The following is a 23,456-nucleotide window of genomic DNA, read 5'->3' on the forward strand; positions in this document are numbered from 1 at the left end:
AACAATAACAATCGCTGAGAAAATTATAACGCTCTTGTCTTTGATAAATAAACTACATGAGTTTTTTCTTATTACATCTCATCCGAGTGAGAATTCAAGTATAAAAGGGGCGGAGAAGCTCCGCATTCCAGGCTCGTGGCTCATCAATCTGGCGATTGACATTATAGAGGTGATATGCTCCGTTGTGGAGGACTTTGGTGACTATGAAGGGGCCTTCCCAAGTAGGAGCGAGTTTGTGTGGTTTCTGCTGATCCACTCGGAGGACTAAGTCTCCTTCTTGGAAGGCTCGACTCTTCACATTTCTGGCATGGAATCGACGCAAGTCTTGCTGATAGATGGTCGATCGGATCATGGCCATTTCTCTTTCTTCTTCTAGGAGGTCGACTGCGTCCTGCCGGGCTTGTTCTGCTTCTTCTTCAGAGTAGAGCTCGACTCGAGGGGCGTTGTGAAGCATGTTACTCAGCAAGACTGCTTCGGCTCTGTAGACCAGAAAGAATGGGGTTCTTCCAGTCGATCGGTTCGGGGTCATCCTCAATCCCCAAAGAACTGATGGAAGCTCGTCGACCCATGCACCTGCTGCGTGCTTGAGATCGCGCATCAATCGAGGTTTCAGTCCTTTGAGAATTAGGCCGTTTGCTCTTTCTGCCTGTCCATTCGACTGAGGGTGAGCGATCGAAGCATAGTCGACTCGTGTGCCCTGAGAGGCGCAAAAGGCCCTGAATTTGTCAGAATCGAAGTTTGACCCATTGTCAGTGATGCTGCTGTGCGGAAATCCATATCTGAATATCAACTCTCTGATGAAACTGATACCAGTGCAAGCATCAAGATTCTTGATAGGCTTAGCTTCAATCCATTTGGTGAACTTGTCGACTGCTACTAGCACATGAGTGAAGCCGCTCCTGCCCGTTTTTAGTGGTCCAACCATGTCCAGCCCCCAAACAGCGAAGGGCCAGACGAGTGGAATGGTTTTCAGAGCTGACGCAGGCTTGTGCGACATAATGGAGTAATACTGACATTCTTCACATTTGTCGACTATCTCTTTTGCTATTTCATTGGCCCTTGGCCAGTAAAATCCCGCTCGGTATGCTTTAGCCACAATGGTCCGAGAGGATGCATGATGACCATAGGTTCCCGAGTGGATATCTTCAAGGATCATCTGACCTTCTTCTGGTGTTATACACTTCTGACTGACTCTAGTCGCGCTTTCTCTATACAACTATCCCTTTATGACTGTAAAGGCCTTGGATCGACGGACGATCTGTCGAGCCTCTTCTTCGTCCTCTGGGAGTTCTTTCCTTAGGATGTACGCGATGTAAGGTACTGTCCAGTCGGGAGTGATGACCAAGACTTCCATGATCAAGTCGACCACAGCTGGAACTTCAACTTCAGTCGGATCTGTGGCACTTTTTGGCTGCGGGGCCTCTTCAGTGAAGGGATCCTCCTGAACTGATGGTGTGTGGATGTGTTCCAAAAACACATTGCTGGGAATGGCTTCTCTTTTGGAACTATTTTTGCCAAATCATCAGCTTCTTGATTTTTTAGTCGGGGTATGTGATGAAGCTCTAACCCCTCAAATTTCTTCTCCAGCTTTCTCACTGCATTGCAATAACCAGTCATGGCTGGACTTCTGACGTCCCATTCCTTCATCACCTGATTAACCACCAAATCTGAGTCGCCATAGACCATGAGGCGACGGACGCCAAGTGAAACGGCCATGCACAACCCATATAAAAGTGCTTCATATTCCGCCTCGTTATTGGAGGAATCAAAGTGGATTTGAAGAACATATCTGAGCTTATCTCCTCGGGGGGATACCAACACCACTTCGGCACCGGAACCATTCAACATTTTGGAACCGTCGAAGAACATGGTCCAATGCTCCGAGTGAACCTGAGTCGGCAGTTGCTGTTCAATCCACTCGGCAATGAAATCTACTATTGCCTGGGACTTGATAGCTTTCTTTGCCTCGAACTTGATATCTAGAGGAAGGAGTTCAATCGCCCATTTTGCCACTCGACCAGTTGCATCTTGCTATGCAGGATCTCTGACAACGGAGCGTCACTGACGACTGTAATGGAATGATCAGAGAAGTAGTGAGCAACTTTCTTTGTGGTCATATAAATCCCATATACAAGCTTCTGATAATGAGGATATCTTTGCTTCGACGGGGTCAAAACTTCAGAAATATAATATACTGGGCGCTGAACTTTGAAGGATTTTCCTTCTTCCCGCTGGACCGTAAGTACCGTACTGACGACTTGTCCCGTGGCTGCGATGTAAAGCAGCAAAGGCTCCTTGCTGATTGGGGCAGCAAGCACCGGCTGGGTGGAGAGTAGAGCTTTGAGCTCTGCAAACGCTGCATCAGCTTCGGGAGTCCACTCGAACTTGTCGGACTTCTTCATCTCGGTAAAGAGGCAATGCCTTTTCACCGAGACGGGATATGAATCGACTTAAAGCGGCCAAGCAACCAGTAAGCTTCTGGACGTCGTGCACTCGCACAGGACTTTTCATTCGGAGTATCGTACCGACTTTTTCTGGATTGGCGTCGATTCCTCGTTCGGAAACGAGAAAACCGAGTAATTTTCCGCCAGGAACTCCGAATGTGCACTTTGATGGATTAAGCTTGATATCATACTTCCTGAGGTTGGCAAAGGTTTCAGCAAGGTCAGCCAGCAGGTCGGAACCCTTCCGTGACTTGACCACAATGTCATCCATGTATGCTTCCACATTCCGACTGATTTGAGTGAGAAAACACTTCCGAATCATCCTCATGAATGTGGCTCCGGCATTCTTGAGGCTGAACGGCATGGTAACATAACAGAAGCACCCGAATGGAGTGATGAAAGTTGTTTTGATCTCGTCAGGTCCATACAGACGGATCTGATGGTACCCGGAATAAGCGTCTAAAAAAGACAGTCGCTCACATCCCGCAGTCGAGTCGACTATCTGATCGATGCGGGGAGAGGAAAATGATCTTTCAGGCAGGCCCGATTGATATGTTTAAAGTCAATGCACATGCGAAGTGACTTGTCCTTCTTGGGGACCATGACAACGTTGGCGAGCCACTCGGAGTGGTAGATTTCTCGGATGAACTCCACTGCTAAGAGCCGAGCCACCTCCTCGTTAATAGCCTTTCTCTTCTGGACGGTGGACCGTCGAAGATGTTCCTTGACAGGTTTTACTTTTGAGTCGACTCTTAGGCGGTGCTCAGCCAGCTCCTTGGGAACACCCGGCATATCACAAGGCTTCCATGCGAAAATGTCTCAGTTCTCATGGAGGAACTGGATGAGCGCTTCTTCCTATTTGGAGTCGAGTGTTGTTGAGATATGAGTTGGAGCAGCGCTGGGATCGGTCGGGTGGATGTGAGCTGTCTTCGTTTCGCCAGACGACTGAAAAGCTGATTCTGTAGCGGGCTTCTTGGCTCGTAACAAATCACTCGCGTCTGTAGTTTTCTGGTATTCCTGCAGCTCCACCACTGCCATCTGAGCATCAGCGATCTTTGAACCTTTCTGAAAACACTCTTCCGCTTTCTTCCGATTGCCCGTGATAGTGATCACACCTTTGGGGCCAGGCATCTTCAATTTGAGATACACATAACATGGTCGGGCCATGAAGCGTGCATAAGCCGGCCTGCCCAAAATAGCGTGATAGGCACTCTGGAAGTCTACAACTTCAAACGTCAACTTTTCTTTGCGGTAATTCTTGGAATCACCGAAAACCACATCAAGAGCAATCTGGCTGAGTGATTCAGCCTTCTTCCCAGGAATGACTCCATGGAAACTCATGTTGCTGGTACTGAGTCTGGACATCGGAATGCCCATCCCTTTCAACGTCTCAGCATATAATATGTTCAAACCACTACCACCATCCATCAAGACTTTGGTCAGTCGAGTGCCTTCAATAACTGGGTCGACCACCAAAGCTTGCCTCCCAGGGGTGGCGATGTGTGTTGGGTGATCAGACCGGTCGAATGTTATGGCAGTCTGAGACCACTTCAGATAACTGGGTGTCGCCGGAGCAACCATATTCACTTCTCTGTTGATAACTTTTAGTCGACTTTTGCTTTCAACATTAGCAAAAATCATCAGGGTGGAATTGACTTGGGGGTATCCATCGTCACTATCTTCCTTGTACTCAACTTTGTCCGACTCCTTTTCCTTATCTTTGGGCTGCTTGCCCTGGAACTGCTGGATCAAGAGTCGACATTGTCGAGTGGTATGTTTCGGGTAAATGAAGTTACCCTCTTCATCTTTCTTGGTGTGGACGAGACATGGCAAATCCAACACATCATTTCCGTCCTGGTCTTTAACTTTCTTGGGGTTCCAAGGTCCTTTGGGTTTCCCTTTAAACTTTCCTTGGGTTACAGCCAAGGCTTCCCCAGGAGCAGCTGGCTCGGCCTTCCGGTTCTGTTTCCGATTGGAATTTCCTCTGGTTTCTTGAGCGAATGACTTGAGCTTGCCACTCCTGAGTCGATCCTCATCTTCACCATTAGCGTACTTGGTGGCAATCTCCATCATCCGATTCAGGGACATATCTCCGGTCCGGCCGAATTTTAGATTTAATTCTCTGTACTTGACGCCTTCTTTGAAGGCATAGACTGCTTGGTGGTCAGGCACATTCTCTACCGTGTGATGTAACGTGATCCATCTCTGGATGTAATCCCTCAACGTTTCATTCGGCTTCTACACGCAAGACTGCAGTTCCGTCAGCCCTGCCGGTCGCTTGCATGTTCCTTCAAATGTGGTGACAAACACTCGGGCGAGATCTTCCCATGTGTAAATGTTGTTGGGTGCTAACTGGTTCAGCCACGCTCTGGCCGAGCCCTCCAACATGAGAGGCAGGTGTTTCATGGCCACTTCATCATTGCCGCCGCCAATCTGGACGGCCACTCGGTAGTCTTCAAGACAAGTATCGGGCTTGGACTCACTAGTGAACTTGCTGACTCCAGTCGCCAACCTGAAGTTGGGAGGAATCACAGTGGCCCTGATGGTTCTACTAAAGCACTCTGGCCCCGAAACATGTGCTCTGCTGCTGGTAGGCGCGTCTCTGTCGTGACCTTCTCGGTGAGCTCTGTTCCTGTCGACCAAACCTTGAACGAGAATGGATCTCGCATCAAAGCCTGGCTCCCTGGAGTCGACTGGAATCCTTCTCCCAACACTACGAGGAGGCATGTGATCCTGCTGTTGAGGCGCATACGACCCGCTCCTCGGGGGAGGGGTGGGCACTCGACGTCGATCATCACGATCGAATCGATGATCATATTGCTCATGGTTCCTGTGCTGATTACGCCGGTCTCCACGTCCCTCACGCCTCAGGGGTGATCTTGGGCTATGAGCCGACTGGACTGTGTCTGCAGCAACGGATCTGCTGTGAATCCTGTTCCGCGACTGAGAAACAACGAAATTCTGGTCTCCTGCTGCCCGGAGTAACGCCCTGATCTGCAGCAAGCCTCTGCCAGCCTCCGACTGGGAAGGCTAAATCGACTCTGCTATACGGGCTGCAGCTATTAAATTCTGAATCAGAGTTCGATATACCTGTGGGGGCGGGAAGAGCTGACGTCGACTGGATTCGGGAACCCGTTGTCGCGCACGCTCGTCGAGTGCTCGCTGAAGGTTCTCCAGTTGAGTGCGCTCGGCCAAGTTTGCCAGGCTCGCGTCCTCCAAGGCGCGAGCCTCGGGGGTTTCTCCGACGATAGGAGTGTGCAGCGCATCCATGTTCCGGCGACGAAGTTCTTCTCTCTGCAACGACGTGAGAGGCTCGGGGAGATATTCCTCATGGGGACGCGACGGGTCGCCTCCACCCACGCCCCTGTCGGTGCGGGGAAAATCGGGAGGACTGGGTGGTCCATCGACCATCAGAACCTCCGCCACCGGATCACTGCTGTCGCACTCGGATGCGATCTCTGTAGAGTCAGTCGACAGATCGAACAGGCCGTAGAGGGATTCGTCGGGCTCGATCACCATGACTTGAGGGGTGGCCGACTGGCGTTCCACCGCGTGTCTCACCCACCACTGAACTCTCGACCGACCAGAGTGCTTGCGCCAGCGGGAAATAGGGAGGGAGGATAGCACAGGAGCCGACCGATAGTGGGTTGATGGTTGCCGTAAAAGGATGCCGCGGGCGCACGCGCGAAAGTGCATCGCCTCGCGGACAGGGAGCGCGTCCACGTCGAGCAGAGCCTCCTGAAGCCAAGCGGAGTCGTCGGCGATGAACGTGAGCGCGCTGAGGCGGATCTCGCGGCCCTCCACCAAAACTCCGCCGGAAACCATGATGATTCGGATCGGAAAAGATCGCAACTCCTCCAACAAATCGCTAAAACACCTGCTCCACGGTGGGCGCCAACTGTCGTGGTTCTAAGTCTGATAGTAATGTAGGGGGGTAAGTATGGAGAGGCAAGATCTTAGCTATGGAGAAGTTGTAAGCACACGAGGTTTACGAGTTCATGCCCTTCTCGGAGGAAGTAATAGCCCTACGTCTCGGAGCCCGGAGGCGGTCGACTGGATTATGCGCGTATGGTTTACAGGGGTGCGAACCCTTTACACTGAGGAGGGGGTGGCTTATATAGAGTTCGCCGGACCCCTCCGGCCCTCAGTTATGCAGGGTTTTAAATACATTAAGGTCGGGCGATACTGGTAACGCCCCTAATAAAGTGCTATGATGACCATAAAGGCTACTTAATAACCGACCGTTAGCATGCGGAGTGCCTTTAGGTCTCCTGGCCGTCGAGTGGTTTGGTCTTGGTCGAGTGATCGCTTCTTGGTCAAGTGTCTTCGAGTCTGTCGAGTGGAACACCTCCAAGTCGATTGAAAGGTGATTTCTTCTAGAGATGTCATTGGGTAGGGCAGTTTGGACAGATCCTTGACCCTACCCTAGGTACATAGCTTTGTCAGCGCCAGCTACAGTCCATAGCCGACACATCAAGGACACTAGCTCGCTCCCCAAATATCATTTCACTGTTCAATCATCGCCGGTGAAAGATGGGACGTGGACCCGCGTCTTTAGGGCCACTTTGATGGCCCACTCCGATGAGGGCGCAACCGCAGCCGCCATGCGCATGGTAACAAGTCGCGTGAGCATGGCCGCAATCTGCGACCGTGCGGCCAAGGCAGCCCAGACAGCCGCTGTTGTTGCTCAGGTGGCGACAGCAACATCTGCGTCGGGGAGAGAAACTGGCGAGAGCGGCACAACAGTTGTCCGTTCAGCAAAAATGGGAGCCAAGGAAATGTGAGGGAAGGCCCGTGGGGCCCATCACCCATCTGGGCGCACCCTAATGGTTGGTGGGGCCCATGGAGGTCCTTTCCACCGCTTCTCAGCTCTATAAATATTCAAATATTCCAGAAACCCTAGGGGAGTCGACGAAACACAATTTTGGCCACCGCAAGTTCCAGAACCACGAGATCCAATCTAGGGCCCTTTTCGGCACCTTGCCGGAGGGGATCGCGATCACGGAGGGGCTCATCATCCTCATTGGTGTTCCTCCAATGATGCGTTAGAAGTTTACCACAGACCTACAGGTCCGTAGGCAGTATCTAGATGGCTTCTTCCCTCTTTTTGGTTCTCAATACAATGTTCTCCTCGATGTTCTTGGAGATCTATTTGATGTAATGACTTTTTTGTGATGTGTTTGTTGGGTCTAATTAATTGCGAGTTTATGATCAGTTCTATCTATGAATGTTATTTGAGTCTTCTTTCATCTCTTATATGCATGATTATTATAGCCTTGTATTTTATCTCAAAAAATTTGGTTTGGTTTGGCCAACTAGATTGATTTTTCTTGCAATGGGAAGAAGTGCTTTGTGATGGGTTCGATCTTGCGGTGCTCAATCTTAGTGACAGAAGGAGACATGACACGCATGTATCGTTGCTATTAAGGATAAAAGGATGGGGTCTATTCCTACATGAATAAATCTTATCTACATCATGTCATCATTCTTATTGCCTTACTCTGTTTCTCCATGAACTTAATACACTAGATGCATGCTGGATAGCGATCGATGTGTGGAGTAATAGTAGTAGATGCAGGCAGGAGTCGGTCTACTAATCTTGGATGTGATGCCTATATACATGATCATTGTAGGGTAACGCAGCAGAAAACGAAAATTTTCCGACCTACGCACCAGCCCAGGACCACTATGGAGACTGCATACAAGGTTTGATCTGTTTCGTTACCGACTCGTAGCGCAGCGGGAAGTAGAGTCGATGACGATCGGCGGTGCAGATCCCCGCAGCTAGGATTTACAACCTCCCAACCGCGAGGATGTATACCCTCATCTGCTCCTCAGACAGCCCTCCGGGAGGCGGTCGAACAGTCCCCCAGACGGTGTTGCGGGCAGCCCTTCGGGAGGACCTTCGAAACTCGGACGGTCACTCGGACAGCCCTTCGGGAGGACTCATAGAACTCGGACCATCACTTGGACAGCCCTTCGGGAGGCATTCTCGAACAGCCCCTCAGGCACTAAGATCGAAACTATGACCTCTCTACAGAGTTGCACACATACGGTGTCATCTATCCGGCAGGGCTTCGCCGTCCAGAACTAGTTCCTGCCGGAACCCAAACAGCCTTACGGCTCTACGAAACTCTTTTCATGGGAGGGAGAGAAGAAGCTAGATCATTGCATGGCACTTGTATGTGAGAAGGGATGAGTGTGGAGGGTTGCCCCTCCACCTCTATTTATAGGAAATCCCAAGGGGTAGGGTAGTTTCACACAAAAACCCAAAATGCACATGAATGAAGTCCTTCCACAAGGACCTAGGAGTGAAACCAAGGAACAAGAGGGTCCCCAAGGGGAGATACCCCATGTCGCCGGCCACACCCCCATGAGGGGCCCAAAAAATGGCTCCTATTCATCCATGTCATCCCCAAGATCTTTTGGAGCAAAGCCCCAAAAGGTGGATTTCCATAAAGTAACCATAAAGCTGATTTTCACTATTCACGACGACATTTTTCAGCGTCCGTTCGAACTGAAAATATTTATGTGGGCCTAGAACATTTCCAATACCCACCAAAGTGATTTTCAACGCATTCCGAAACAATTCCGGTTTAGTGATTTTCATCTGCGAAAAGCATCTGAAGTGGTTCCGGCAGCTCCGGAGCATATCCGGTTATTATCCCGGAAAATTCCAGAAAGCTTCCAGAATGATTCTGGCACCCTTCAAGAATTATCAGGCATGTGCTGAAACCAATTTGACGTAATGGTATCCCCTGAAACAACTTTTCAGTTTCATCGAAACTCATCCGATGACCTCTCTCTGCGGAACCTTTTCCGCTGTCCGAAACTTTTCCGGTGTCCGAAACTTTTTCGGTGATTTTCTCTCAGACTCCTTGTCTAGTATTCAGCAGATAGATGACCCTTAAGCATGTTACCCTATAGGTTCGGTGAAGTATAGACATGACCCGGAACCCCTTCCGATCAATGATCAACATCGGAGCCGTGGACACCCATATTGACCCCTATACCCACACGAATAAATATTCGAGTGAACCTCCAGTTGTAGTGAGCTATTCCTGTTGCTTCGCGATATGTCACAAACACCCGAGGTGAGATTTGTTGCATCCCCGTGGACGAACCATTTGTCCACCATGCAAGTTACCTCGTTACCGGTTTTGTTCTCTTTTCTCGTTTCCGTGTTCCGGCATCCCAGTGATCAAATCACACTGTGTCTGGCCAGACAATGATGGATACCATAACACCAAGAGGGCCCAGAGATATCTCTCCATCGTCGGAGGAGCAAATCCCAATCTCGAGCTATTAAGTTACTTGACATACTTTCCCATGAACCCGTAAGCCGCCGTAATAGCCATCCAGTTATGGATGACGTTTAACAAACCCCAAAGTTCATGAACCAAGCATGAAGGAACTCGATACTCTCATGGTCTGAGGAATCATGCAAACCTTAACCATCTCTGTGTTACTAACCATTAACTTATGACGAATGTATCTCATAGCATAACATTAATCGGGTCGATTCAACACAAATGTTCTGCTAACATTGTGCCCTCAAAATTGTTGGCATTGACATGCCCATGATCAGGAAAACAGAACCATCATGCAACACTTGAGCTAGTCTTAGAGGCCAGACTAGGAATACATTTTATCGTTTATTATTCCACACGTTCATATGAGTCTTCCTCCGAGCCTCGTTTTATTTGCAGACTCGGGAACCATAGCAGTTATAGCATGGAACATAAACCTAATTATGAACAGGGAGATAATCAATAACATTTATTATTGCCTCTAGGGCATATCTCCTACAGACTCCCACTTGCACTAGAGTCAATAATCTTGTTAATGCTAATGCACTTTACACCTGTGGCACACTGGTGTAAATATGCTTCGCTTGTGGTATAGCCTGATGTCCAACGGATCTGACGACTTCAGCTCCATGTGTATCTTTGCAAATCCTAGCGTTTTCACGCTTTCACAAAATTCATATTTTGTGTGGACTTGGCTTTGTATGTATGTGAATCACAGGTCGAACCTGGATTCCTCAGACTGAGTTATGGAGCAACTACCTGCAGTAGTGTCCCATTGACAAAAGCCATCTTGGAACCATACTAAGTTTATGAATGAACTATATTATTCAACATCTTGTTTGTCGCTTCTAAAGCGTCAACATACTTAGCCCTTGTTATAGAAATTGCCACCGTATATTATTTGGAACAATTTCAAACTACCGTGCCACCATATTGTGTATCACACAAAAACCCTTAATTTAAATTGAAAATCACATGGAGCATTGATGAAGACTGTATTGATGTAATTACTTACAACGAGCACTTTCATAATCTCTGCTTGCGAGAAAACATGTCACCAGTACTACTCTGGTACTAAATGACATCTTTCACTTTTGTCCTATGATCAGTACTTTTGACCACTTTGGTATCTATACTCACAACACCTTTGGAGTATCGGACATATCTGGTTGTTTTACATACCATGGAATACATGATTAATCCAAAACACGAAGGTGTGTGGAATCTCCATCATGTATTTTACTCATCAGTGTTTTGGGACACCGAGTCTTGTAAAAACTCTTTCCATGTGACTTCGGCAAGAATCACTCCTTGGCGTTTTAAATACTAAAAGGTTTTAGCATCTTGTCAATATGTATTCATTGCTTAGCCCCATTAGGTAAATCTATCTCCATAGATCATCATGCCTAATATTGAGGCTATTTAGCCTAAGCACTTCATCGAAAAACTATTTTCAAATGAAGTCCTAATTTGTGTCAAGGAATTTATTTCCAATTACCAATGTGTCAAGCACACAAGGTTTTTAGAAATATTATTGTGCTCCCACTTACTTTATTGAATTACAAGCATCTTCATTACCCATTGATGAAGTCAAAACCCCTTTTGACCATTTCATCAAAACACGAAGATTCCAACTCCATTTTGCTCTCTTCTGTCCATCGCTGGAACTCTGAAGTTTGCATACCTACTAGCATCCTTTGGATCGACAAATTACTTTGGACTGTATCACATACAAGTCCTAGGTTTCATTTCCATCAGATGGAAATCCTTTTGTTATCCATGTATCATATCTCAAGATTGAAATATGTATTAATTGCTAGTTCAACCCGAACCGACTTTAAGCATCTCTACGGTGATACAATCTCATTGTAGTCAACTCCTTGAACTTGTTATTGCAACAAGTCGAGCTTTATGGATAAATTTTTTTTATCCGTTATCAGTTTTAAGTTCCATAAATATTTGATAGACTCTAAGTCTTCCGAAAGGTGTATCAAGGTTTTAATCTTGAATCACTTATATGGAAACTAACTCGGGTTGTATTGGCATTTAGCCAATTCCGGAGTCAGGGCCCATCAACGCTTCCTTATGTATCGTAGGTATATTGTTGTCTAACAACAATATCTCGTTTGCACACCTGAGAGGTTTGCACGAGCTTTGCCTACGTGGTTCAGCTGCAAGTTTGACCGAAGTCCATACATTTTATTGTAGAGACTTCCGTATCAGTCGAAGTAGGAAACGCTGGAATTACTTCCAAGGTTCCTTTCCTTTGACCTGATGACGAAGATACTGTTATCTCGTCGAGTTTGCACTGTCCTCCCACTCACCCTTTTTGAAAGAACCATTCTCTTTAAAAGCATACCGTTTCGTGGCAAAACTATTTGCCTCGGTTTAGTGAGGGAGGAATACCCAATTGCTTGGGATAACCTACAAAGTAGCACTTGTCTGATTTGGAATAGGTTTGTAACCTTTACACAAACCCCATATTCCAAATGTTAAGAAAAGATATAACATGGTTGGGCGTACCATACCATGGTGTCATTTCAACAGACCCGATGGAGCTCTTTTCAGTGTAAAAGCCGCAGTCTCTAAAGCATCACTTTAAAAGGGATAATGGCAAATTTATTTATGTCATCTTTGACCTTACCATGTCATAAATGGTTTGATTACATCTTCACAGACATTCCACTCATAGTGGTGTTCCGGAAGGTGTAAGTTATGAAACTCTTTTCACAACTCATCAGACATTCGCTAAACTTGTAACTCAGATATTCCTTTCTACAATCAAATTGTAGAAACATAATTTCCTTATTACAATAACTTCTACTTCATTTTTGAAAACCTTTCGAATGATTTCAAAAGATCCAAACTTACGTCTCATCAAGAAAATATCCATATATCTACTTGAGTCATTTCTGAAGATATATAAATCCACTACTTGCAACAACATTTATTGAACTACACACATCAAAATGTATGATCACCAATAAGTTTGTTGCTCATTCCTTATGGCCTGTGAATGGTATTTCAATCACTTCACTTTTCGGAGGAAAGTTGCAAGTGTTAGATGATTCAAAATCAAAAAGACATCAAAATCCATCATAATGGAATTTTCCATGCGGGTTTCTCCAATGTGACCAAATGTAGTGCCACACTTGTGGGGTATTCTTTTAGTCTTGCGACATTTAGCGTCAGTGTTACGGATGTATCATATTACCATCAATATTCATAACATACATACCATCTTGGATGGAAGCATGGCCCTTCATGTTATTCATAATACTTAACAACAATTTTTGTTTTTATGAACAACTCTTTTGCAACAAACATTGTGCAATGGGCTAGAGTGTATGAAACTCTAAAATGAATTATGAAAGTAAATCTAGAGGTATTGTATTATTATCAATATTCATAACATACATCTCATTCATAATGAAAGTATGGCCCTTGTGTTATTCATAACATCGAACATAAAAAGTTCTCTTATGAACAACCTTCTTGCAAGATACTTTATGCAATGGGCTAGAGTTTGTAAAACTCTAAATGAATTATGAAAATAAATACAGACGGCAATACACCGATGGAAGGTATAGTAACATTTACTATGTTCCCTGTGTATACCTTAACCTCATTTCTGGCTAGTCTTTTTAGGCCATAGTAGCTCTTACATTGATTCGTAACAGAATGCAATCGATCAGGTGTCTTTGTGATTAACTCACAATACCCAAGAATTAGTGATTAACATGTTTAACCATAATTCCCAAGAACTATATCTTTGACCAGCCTACTATACATCAAAAACTTGTATGACATTCATACATGAGCTGGATATTCCAGTCATCTTTCTTTCTGCCTTTATACTTCTAACCGTTTAACTTTTAGTATTTCTCCTACTCGCAAAAGAAGCACCCAACTTAAGAGTGGCGTTAGCCTCGGACTTCCTAGGCGTGTAAGTCATACTAACACCCTTTGGACACTTCCTTTCTCTTTAAGTTGTTGTTTTATTCACCTTTCATTATATGACAGGCATTCTTCTGGATCCCTTTCCCAACAGTCAAATGCATAGTAAACACTTTTACTAATACTTGCAAACAAACATTGCTTTGTTTGTATCTGAAAATAATTTTCAGTTCCATGAATATCATATAACTATCCCAACTTTCGAAGTTTGGGTTTCATGGAAGCAAACATATTGCACTTGACTGAAAACGGAATTCTAGCTTTTGGATCGAAGGACGAGAGTCACATGATCCATAGCATTAGCGGGAGAATACCGAAAGTATGCGATAGGACAAAGTCCTTCTCGGCACTCTTGAGGACAATCCTCACATTACGTTACCAACCGTAAAGTTTTAACCAGATATTTAACAGCTATTCAATTTTAATAGGGAGGGTGGAAACGCGAGCCATTATTCTATAACTATTAGGCAAATAACACTTTAGACAATGTTCACAATTAATTGCACTAAGAATTAAACAAGTTAATTCAACAGTGCGCTCCCACTCAAATCAATATCTCTCATAATTGATCGTGAGTGATTCAAGATCCGCATTTTAATTCAACGCCATTGGTGTAACAGCACTGATGACGAAAATCTCAACCGGTAGGCCAACTTGCCAATCACATCTCTATGTGACTCTTGTTCATCTTTCGATGCATGTGTTCGGAGCTCATGACGGTCATGCCTGAACGTCAAGACAACCAAGTGATCTCGCTGCGAGGTCTCAACTCACCCGCCTCACACTTCTCTAATCGTTCGTACCCGTGTGACACGGCGCACCCCGAAAAGATAGGTGCCGTGACGGTGCTACACTTGGGAGAACACTAACTACTTGATATTTTTGTGAGAGATCACCCTAATAAAAAGCGACTACGGCGCAATCAAGAAGGGTGCATCAAAGGGATAAACATCTCAGGCAATTCATAATTAGCATGATATGGTATAGCCCTTTCTGACGGAGAAGTCTTTCATTTCTTCGTCTTCGGCACTCGCGTCGGTGTTCACCTTCGCGAAGATTGTCACCACCTTGTCGATGCACCAGATAATATTGCTATCTCTATAGCTAATAAAATAATGCATTGCAACAAGGTTGACACGCAGGTCATTTAAAGTGACAATCATATGGCTCCAGCCATCATGCCGAATCATGACACACAGGTCATGTTAATTACATCATATAGTCATCTCATACATAATCAAATTGAATATGGGCATTGCTATACCACATCACATGCACATCCTGCAAAACCAAGTTAGACGCCTCTAATCGGTTTATGCAAAAATTTATTTTACGTGACTTCTAAGGTTTTGACTTAAACCGCAGCTACCAACGTTTTATCATCAAGTATGATTATTCAAGTTGCTAGATTAACATCTCAGGGTGTATGAAACACAAGATAATTAAATGTCAAGCCCCATACTAAACTTCGTCATACGCATGACCACCGTGGAGATCATATCTGCAATGCCCTTTCATCTGCGAATTTCATCTTTCTTTTGACTACGGCAGAACCCAAAGAACTGATAGCACTTCCATGATCAATCAGGATCACGGATTGCCAGAACTTTGTTAAATTCCAGCATGCTATCTCGAGATTGAGCAAACGCAAATTCTAGGGAAGCAACAAGAACGTCGGGTAACAGATTTCATCTGTCACCCGCATAAATAATTTTCAGCAATAGATCTCATCTACTACCTAACTATATTATGCAATACCCATACATCTCCATGTATTCTAGATCGAAACCTGCATCTACGCATAGCACGTCTCTTGATGCCACTGTAGGGTAACGCAGCAGAAAACAAAAAATTTCCGACCTACGCACCAGCCCAGGACCACTATGGAGACTGCATACAAGGTTTGATCTGTTTCGTTACCGACTCGTAGCGCAGCGGGAAGTAGAGTCGATGACGATCGACGGTGCAGATCCCCGCAGCTAGGATTTACAACCTCCCAACCGCAAGGATGTATACCCTCATCTGCTCCTCAGACAGCCCTCCGGGAGGCGGTCGAACAGTCCCCCGGACGGTGTTGCGGACAGCCCTTCGGGAGGACCTTCGAAACTCGGACGGTCACTCGGACAGCCCTTCGAGAGGACTCACAGAACTCGGACCGTCACTTGGACAGCCCTTCGGGAGGCATTCTCGAACAGCCCCTCGGACACTAAGATCGAAACTACGACCTCTCTACAGAGTTGCACACATACGGTGTCATCTATCCGGCAGGGCTTCGCCGTCCAGAACTAGTTCCTGCCGGAACCCAGACAACCTTACGGCTCTACGAAACTCTTTTCATGGGAGGGAGAAAAGAAGCCAGATCATTGCATGGCACTTGTATGTGAGAAGGGATGAGTGTGGAGGGTTGCCCCTCCACCTCTATTTATAGGAAATCCCAAGGGGTAGGGTAGTTTCACACAAACACCCAAAATGCACATGAATGAAGTCCTTCCACAAGGACCTAGGAGTGAAACCAAGGAACAAGAGGGTCCCCAAGGGGGGATACCCCATGTGGCCGGCCACACCCCCATGAGGGGCCCAAAAAATGGCTCCTATCCATCCATATCATCCCCAAGATCTTTTGGAGCAAAGCCCCAAAAGGTGGCTTTCCATAAAGTAACCATAAAGCTGATTTTCACTATTCACGACGACATTTTTCAGCGTCCGTTTGAACTGAAAATATTTATGTGGGCTTAGAACATTTCCAGTACCCACCAAAATGATTTTCAACGCATTCCGAAACAATTCCGATTTAGTGATTTTCATCTGCGAAAAGCATCTGAAGTGGTTCCGGCAGCTCCGGAGCATATCCGGTTATTATCCCGGAAAATTCCAGAAAGCTTCCAGAATGATTCTGGCACTCTCCAAGAATTATCAGGCATGTGCCGAAACCAATTTGACTTAATGGTATCCCCTGAAACAACTTTTCAGTTTCATCGAAACTCATCCGATGACCTCTCTCTGCGGAACCTTTTTCGATGTCCGAAACTTTTCCGGTGTCCGAAACTTTTTCGGTGATTTTCTCTCAGACTCCTTGTCTAGTATTCAGCAGATAGATGACCCTTAAGCGTGTGACCCTATAGGTTCGGTGAAGTATAGACATGACCCGGAACCCCTTCCGATCAATGATCAACATCGGAGCCGTGGACACCCATATTGACCCCTATACCCACACGAATAAATATTCGAGTGAACCTCCAGTTGTAGTGAGCTATTCCTGTTGCTTCGCGATATGTCACAAACACCCGAGGTGAGATTTGTTGCATCCCCGTGGACGAACCATTTGTCCAGCATGCAAGTTACCTCGTTACCGGTTTTGTTCTCTTTACTCGTTTCCGTGTTCCGGCATCCCAGTGATCAAATCACACTGTGTCTGGCCAGACAATGATGGATACCGTAACACCGAGAGAGCCCAGAGATATCCCTCCATTGTCGGAGGAGCAAATCCAAATCTCGAGCTATTAAGTTACTTGACATACTTTCCCATGAACCCGTAAGCCGCCGTAATAGCCATCCAGTTACGGATGACGTTTAACAAACCCCAAAGTTCATGAACCAAGCATGAAGGAACTCGATACTCTCATGGTCTGAGGAATCATGCAAACGTTAACCATCTCTACGTTATTAACCATTAACTTATGACGAATGTATCTCATAGCATAACATCAATCGGGTCGATTCAACACAAATGTTCTGCTAACATTGTGCCCTCAAAATTGTTGGCATAGACATGCCCATGATCAGGAAAACAGAACCATCATGCAACACTTGAGCTAGTCTTAGAGGCCAGCCTAGGAATACATTTTATCGTTTATTATTCCACACATGCTTATGAGTCTTCCTCCGAGCCTCTTTTTATTTGCAGACTCGGGAACCATAGCAGTTATAGCATGGAACATAAACCTAATTATGAACATGGAGATAATCAATAACATTTATTATTGCCTCTAGGGCATATCTCCTACAATCATTGCCTTGGATATCGTCATAATTATTTGCTCTTCTATCAATTGCCTAACAGTAATTTGTTTACCCACCATATGCTATTTTCTCGAGAGAAGCCACTAGTGAAATCTAGGGCCCCCGGGTCTATTTTCTACTCCCTCTGTAAACTAATATAAGACTGTTTAGATCACTAAAGTAGTGATCTAAACGCTCTTATATTAGTTTATGAAGGGAGTATCTTATTGTTTTCAAAGCTATTTATCCAAAAACCCAAAAATACCTTGCTACACTTTTTCTTTATTTATTTTATTTCGCATTTTCGCTAGATCTATCAATCCAATCTCATACAATTTAATCTATCTCAATACCGAGGAGGGATTGACAACCCCTCTTACGCGTTGGGTTGCAAGTATTTGTTCTTTGTGTGCATGTACCGTTTATATAGTGTTGCTTGGTTCTCCTACTGGATTGATGAACTTGGTTTCATAACTAGGGAAAATACTCATTCATTTCTGTTCAATCCCGAGCGAGCCTCCTGGGTCACTCTCGGGCGACTCCAGAGGCATAGCCGCCGCCACCAAAAGTCCCCCAGCCAAGCCACCAAACCCCCCGCCACCGCTGGAGGATGCTGATCTCGGCGGACGGCGGCGGTGGGGCTCCTCTGCTGCTCCCTCTCTCCCTTACTCCCGCCTCTCCTCCAACCCCACCATTCCTCATCATCCATTAGCCTCCTACTGTTGCCTGATGTGACACACGCGCGCGCCCTCCAGGCTGTGGCCCTTGGCTAGGGCGCCATATCCAGCGTCCAGTTGTCTGCCTCGTGTGCGTGGCAGCCTGATACGTCTCCAACGTATCTATAATTTTTGATTGCTCCATGCTATACTATCTACTATTTTGGACATTATTGGGTTTTGTTATCCACTTTTATATTATTTTTGGGACTAACCTATTAACCAGAGGCTCAACCCAGAATTGCTGTTTTTTTGCCTATTTTAGGGTTTCGAAGAAAAGGAATATCAAACGGAGTCCAAACGGAATGAAACCTTCGGGAACGTGATTTTCCCAACGAACAAGACCCAGGAGACTTGGACCCTACGTCAAGACACAAGAGAGGAGGCCACGAGGTAGGGGGCGCGCCTACCCCCCAGGCGGACCCTCCATCCTCGTGGGCCCCCTGTTGCTCCACCGACGTACTCCTTCCTCCTATATATACCTACGTACCCCCAAACGATCACATACGGAGCCGAAACCCAAATTCCACCGCCGCAACTTTCTGTATCCACGAGATCCCATCTTGGGGCCTGTTCCGGAGCTCCGCCGGAGGGGGCATCGATCATGGAGGGCTTCTACATCATCACCATAGCCCCTCCGATGAAGTGTGAGTAGTTCACCTCAGACCTACGGGTCCATATTTATTAGCTAGATGGCTTCTTCCCTCTTTTTGGATCTCAATACAATGTTCTCCCCCTCTCTTGTGGAGATCTATTCGATGTAATCTTCTTTTTGCGGTGTGTTTGTTGAGACCGATGAATTGTGGGTTTATGATCAAGTCTATCCATGAATAATATTTGAATCTTCTCTGGATTCTTTTATGTATGATTGGTTATATTTGCAAGTCTCTTCGAATTATCAGTTTGGTTTGGCCTACTAGATTGATCTTTCTTGCAATGGGAGAAGTGCTTAGCTTTGGGTTCAATCTTGCGGTGTCCTTTCCCAGTGACATTAGGGGCAGCAAGGCACGTATTGTATTGTTGCCATCGAGGATAACAAGATGGGGTTTTCATCATATTGCATGAGTTTATCCCTCTACATCATGTCATCTTGCTTAAGGCGTTGCTCTGTTTTCATTAACTTAATACTCTAGATGCATGTTGGATAGCGGTCGATGAGTGGAGTAATAGTAGTAGATGCAGGCAGGAGTCGGTCTACTTGTCTCGGACGTGATGCCTATATACATGATCATACCTAGATATTCTCATAACTATGCTCAATTCTGTCAATTGCTCAACAGTAATTCGTTCACCCACCGTAGAATACTTATGCTCTTGAGAGAAGCCACTAGTGAAACCTATGGCCCCCGGGTCTATCTTCATCATATTAATCTTCCAATACTTAGTTATTTCCTTTGCTTTCTACTTTGCTTTTATTTTACTTTGCATCTTTATCATAAAAATACCAAAAATATTATCTTATCATATCTATCAGATCTCACTCTCGTAAGTGGCCGTGTAGGGATTGACTACCCCTTATCACGTTGGTTGCGAGGATTTATTTGTTTTGTGCGGGTACGAGGGACTCACGCGTAGCCTCCTACTGGATTGATACCTTGGTTCTCAAAAACTGAGGGAAATACTTACGCTACTTTGCTGCATCATCCCTTCCTCTTCGGGGAAAACCAACGTAGTGCTCAAGAGGTAGCAAGAAGGATTTCTGGCGCCGTTGCCGGGTAGTCTACGCAGAAGTCAATATACCAAGTACCCATCACAATCCCTATCTCCCGCATTACATTATTTGCCATTTGCCTCTCGTTTTCCTCTCCCCCACTTCACCCTTGTCGTTTTATTCGCCCTCTCTCTCTCTCTATCCTCCCTCTCTTTCACTATTTGCCTCTTTTTGCCCGCTTGCTTTTTGTTTGCTTGTGTGCTAGTTTGCTTGCTTGTCACGATGGCTCAAGATAATACTAAATTGTGTGACTTTACCAATACCAACAACAATGATTTTATTAGCACTCCGATTGCTCCTCTTACCGATGCTGAATCTTGTGAAATTAATACTGCTTTGCTGAATCTTGTCATGAAAGATCCATTTTCCAGCCTTCCTAGTGAAGATGCTGCTACCCATCTAAATAGCTTCGTTGATTTGTGTGATATGCAAAAGAAGAAATATGTGGATAACGATATTGTTAAATTGAAGCTATTTCCTTTTTTGCTTAGAGATCGTGCTAAAGCTTGGTTTTCATCTTTGCCTAAAAATAGTATTGATTCATGGAATAAGTGCAAAGATGCTTTTATCTCTAAGTATTTTCCTCCCGCTAAGATCATCTCCCTTAGAAACGATATTATGAATTTTAAGCAACTTGATCATGAACATGTTGCACAAGCTTGGGAAAGGATAAAATTAATGATACGTAATTGCCCTACTCATGGTTTGAATTTGTGGATGATTATACAAAATTTTATGCCAGATTGAATTTTGCTTCTAGAAATCTGTTAGATTCGGCCGCGAGAGGCACTTTTATGGAAATCACTTTAGGAGAAGCTACTAAACTCCTAGATAATATTATGGTTAATTATTCTCAATGGCATACTGAAAGATCTACTAATAAAAAGGTGCATGCGATAGAAGAAATTAATGTTTTGAGTGGAAAGATGGATGAACTTATGAATTTTTTGCTAGTAAGAGTGTTTCTTTCGATCCTAATGATATGCCCTTGTCTACTTTGGTTGAGAATAATAATGAATCTATGGATGTGAATTTTGTTGGTAGGAACAATTTTGGTAACAACGCGTATAGAGGAAATTTCAATCCTAGGCCTTATCCTAGTAATCCCTCTAATAATTATGGTAATTCCTACAACAATTCTTATGTAAATTATAATAAGATGCCCTCTGATTTTGAATCTAATATTAAATAATTTATTACTTCGGAAAAGAATTTCAATGCTTTGATTGAAGAAAAATTGCTTAAGATTGATGAGTTGGTTAGGAACGTTGATAGAATTTCTCTTGATGTTGATTCTTTGAAACTTAGATCTATTCCACCTAAGCATGATATCAATGAGTCTCTCAAAGCCATGAGAATTTCCATTGATGAGTGCAAAGAAAGAACCGCTAGGATGCGTGCTAAGAAAGATGCCTTTATAAGAGCGTGTTCTTCTAGTTCCTATGAAAATAAAGATGAAGATCTAAAAGTTATTGATGTGTCCCCTATTAAATCTTTGTTTTGCAATATGAATCTTAATAATGATGGGACTGATTATGATCCACCTTTACCTAGAAGACGTTCCAAGAATTCGGAGTTTTTAGATCTCGGCGCTAAAATTGATGAAAGTGGGATTGAAGAAATTAAAACCCTAGATGTTGCTAAACCCACTATTTTGGATTTCAAGGAATTTAATTATGAAAATTGCTCTTTGATTGATTGCATTTCCTTGTTGCAATCTGTGCTAAATTCTCCTCATGCTTATAGTCAAAATAAAGCATTCACTAAACATATCGTTAATGCCTTGATGCAATCTTATGAAGAAAAACTTGAATTAGAAGTCTCTATCCCTAGAAAACTTTATGATGAGTGGGAACCAACTATTAAAATTAAAATTAAAATTAAAGATCATGAATGCTATGCTTTATGTGATTTGGGTGCTAGTGTTTCCACGATTGCAAAGACTTTGTGTGATTTGTTAGGTTTCCGTGATTTTGATGATTGCTCTCTAAACTTGCACCTCGCAGATTCCACTATTAAGAAACCTATGGGAAGAATTAATGATGTTCTTATTGTTGCAAGGAATTATGTGCCCGTAGATTTTATTGTTCTTGACATAGATTGCAATCCTTCATGTCCTATTATTCTTGGTAGACCTTTCCTTAGAACGATTGGTGCAATTATTGATATGACGGAAGGAAATATTAGATTCCAATTTTCGTTAAGGAAAGGCATGGAACACTTTCCTAGAAAGAAAATTAAATTACCTTATGAATCTATTATGAGAGCCACTTAGGGATTGCCTACCAAAGATGGCAATACCTAGATCTATCCTTGCTTTTTATGCCTAGCTAGGGGCGTTAAACGATAGCACTTCTTGGGAGGCAAACCAATTTTATTTTTATTACTTGATTTTTTGTCCTGTTTAGTAATAAATAATTTATCTAGCCTATGTTTTGGTTGTATTTTTTGTGTTTAATTAGTGTTTGTTCCAAGTAGAACCGTTGGGAAGACTTGGGGAAAGTCTTGTTAATCTTGCTGTAAAAAACAGAAACTTTGGCGCTCACAAGAACTGCTGCAATTTTTATTTGGAAAGTTCTATTTAGTTAATTATTTTTTCAGATGATTAATAGATAAATTCCTCACGTCTAGCAATTTATTTTAGAATTTTTGGGGTTCCAGATCTTGCGCTAGCTACAGATTACTGCAGACTGTTCTGCTTTTGACAGATTCTGTTTTTCGTGTGTTGTTTGCTTATTTTGATGAATCTATGGCTAGTAAAATAGTTTATAAACCATAGAGGAGTTGGAATACAGTAGGTTTAACACCAATATAAATAAAGAATGAGTTCATTACAGTACCTTGAAGTGGTCTTTTGTTTTCTTTCGCTAACGGAGCTCACGAGATTTTCTACTTTAAGTTTTGTGTTGTGAAATTTTCAAGTTTTTGGGTAATGATTTGATGGATTATGGAACAAGGAGTGGCAAGAGACTAAGCTTGGGGATGCCCATGGCACCCCCAAGATAATCTAAGGACACCTAAAAGCCAAAGCTTGGGGATGCCCCGAAAGGCATCCCCTCTTTTCGTCTACTTCTATCGGTAACTTTACTTGGAGCTATATTTTTATTCACCACATGATATGTGTTTTGCTTGGAGCGTCTTGTATGATTTGAGTCTTTATTTTTTAGTTTATCACAATCATCCTTGCTGTACACACCTTTTGAGAGAGCCATACATGATTCGGAATTTGTTAGAATACTCTATGTGCTTCACTTATATCATTTGAGTTATATAATTTTGCTCTAGTACTTCACTTATATCTTTTAGAGCACGATGGTGG

This window comes from Triticum aestivum, chromosome 5A, assembly GCF_018294505.1.
Source record: "Triticum aestivum cultivar Chinese Spring chromosome 5A, IWGSC CS RefSeq v2.1, whole genome shotgun sequence".
Taxonomy (NCBI): Eukaryota; Viridiplantae; Streptophyta; class Magnoliopsida; order Poales; family Poaceae; genus Triticum; species Triticum aestivum.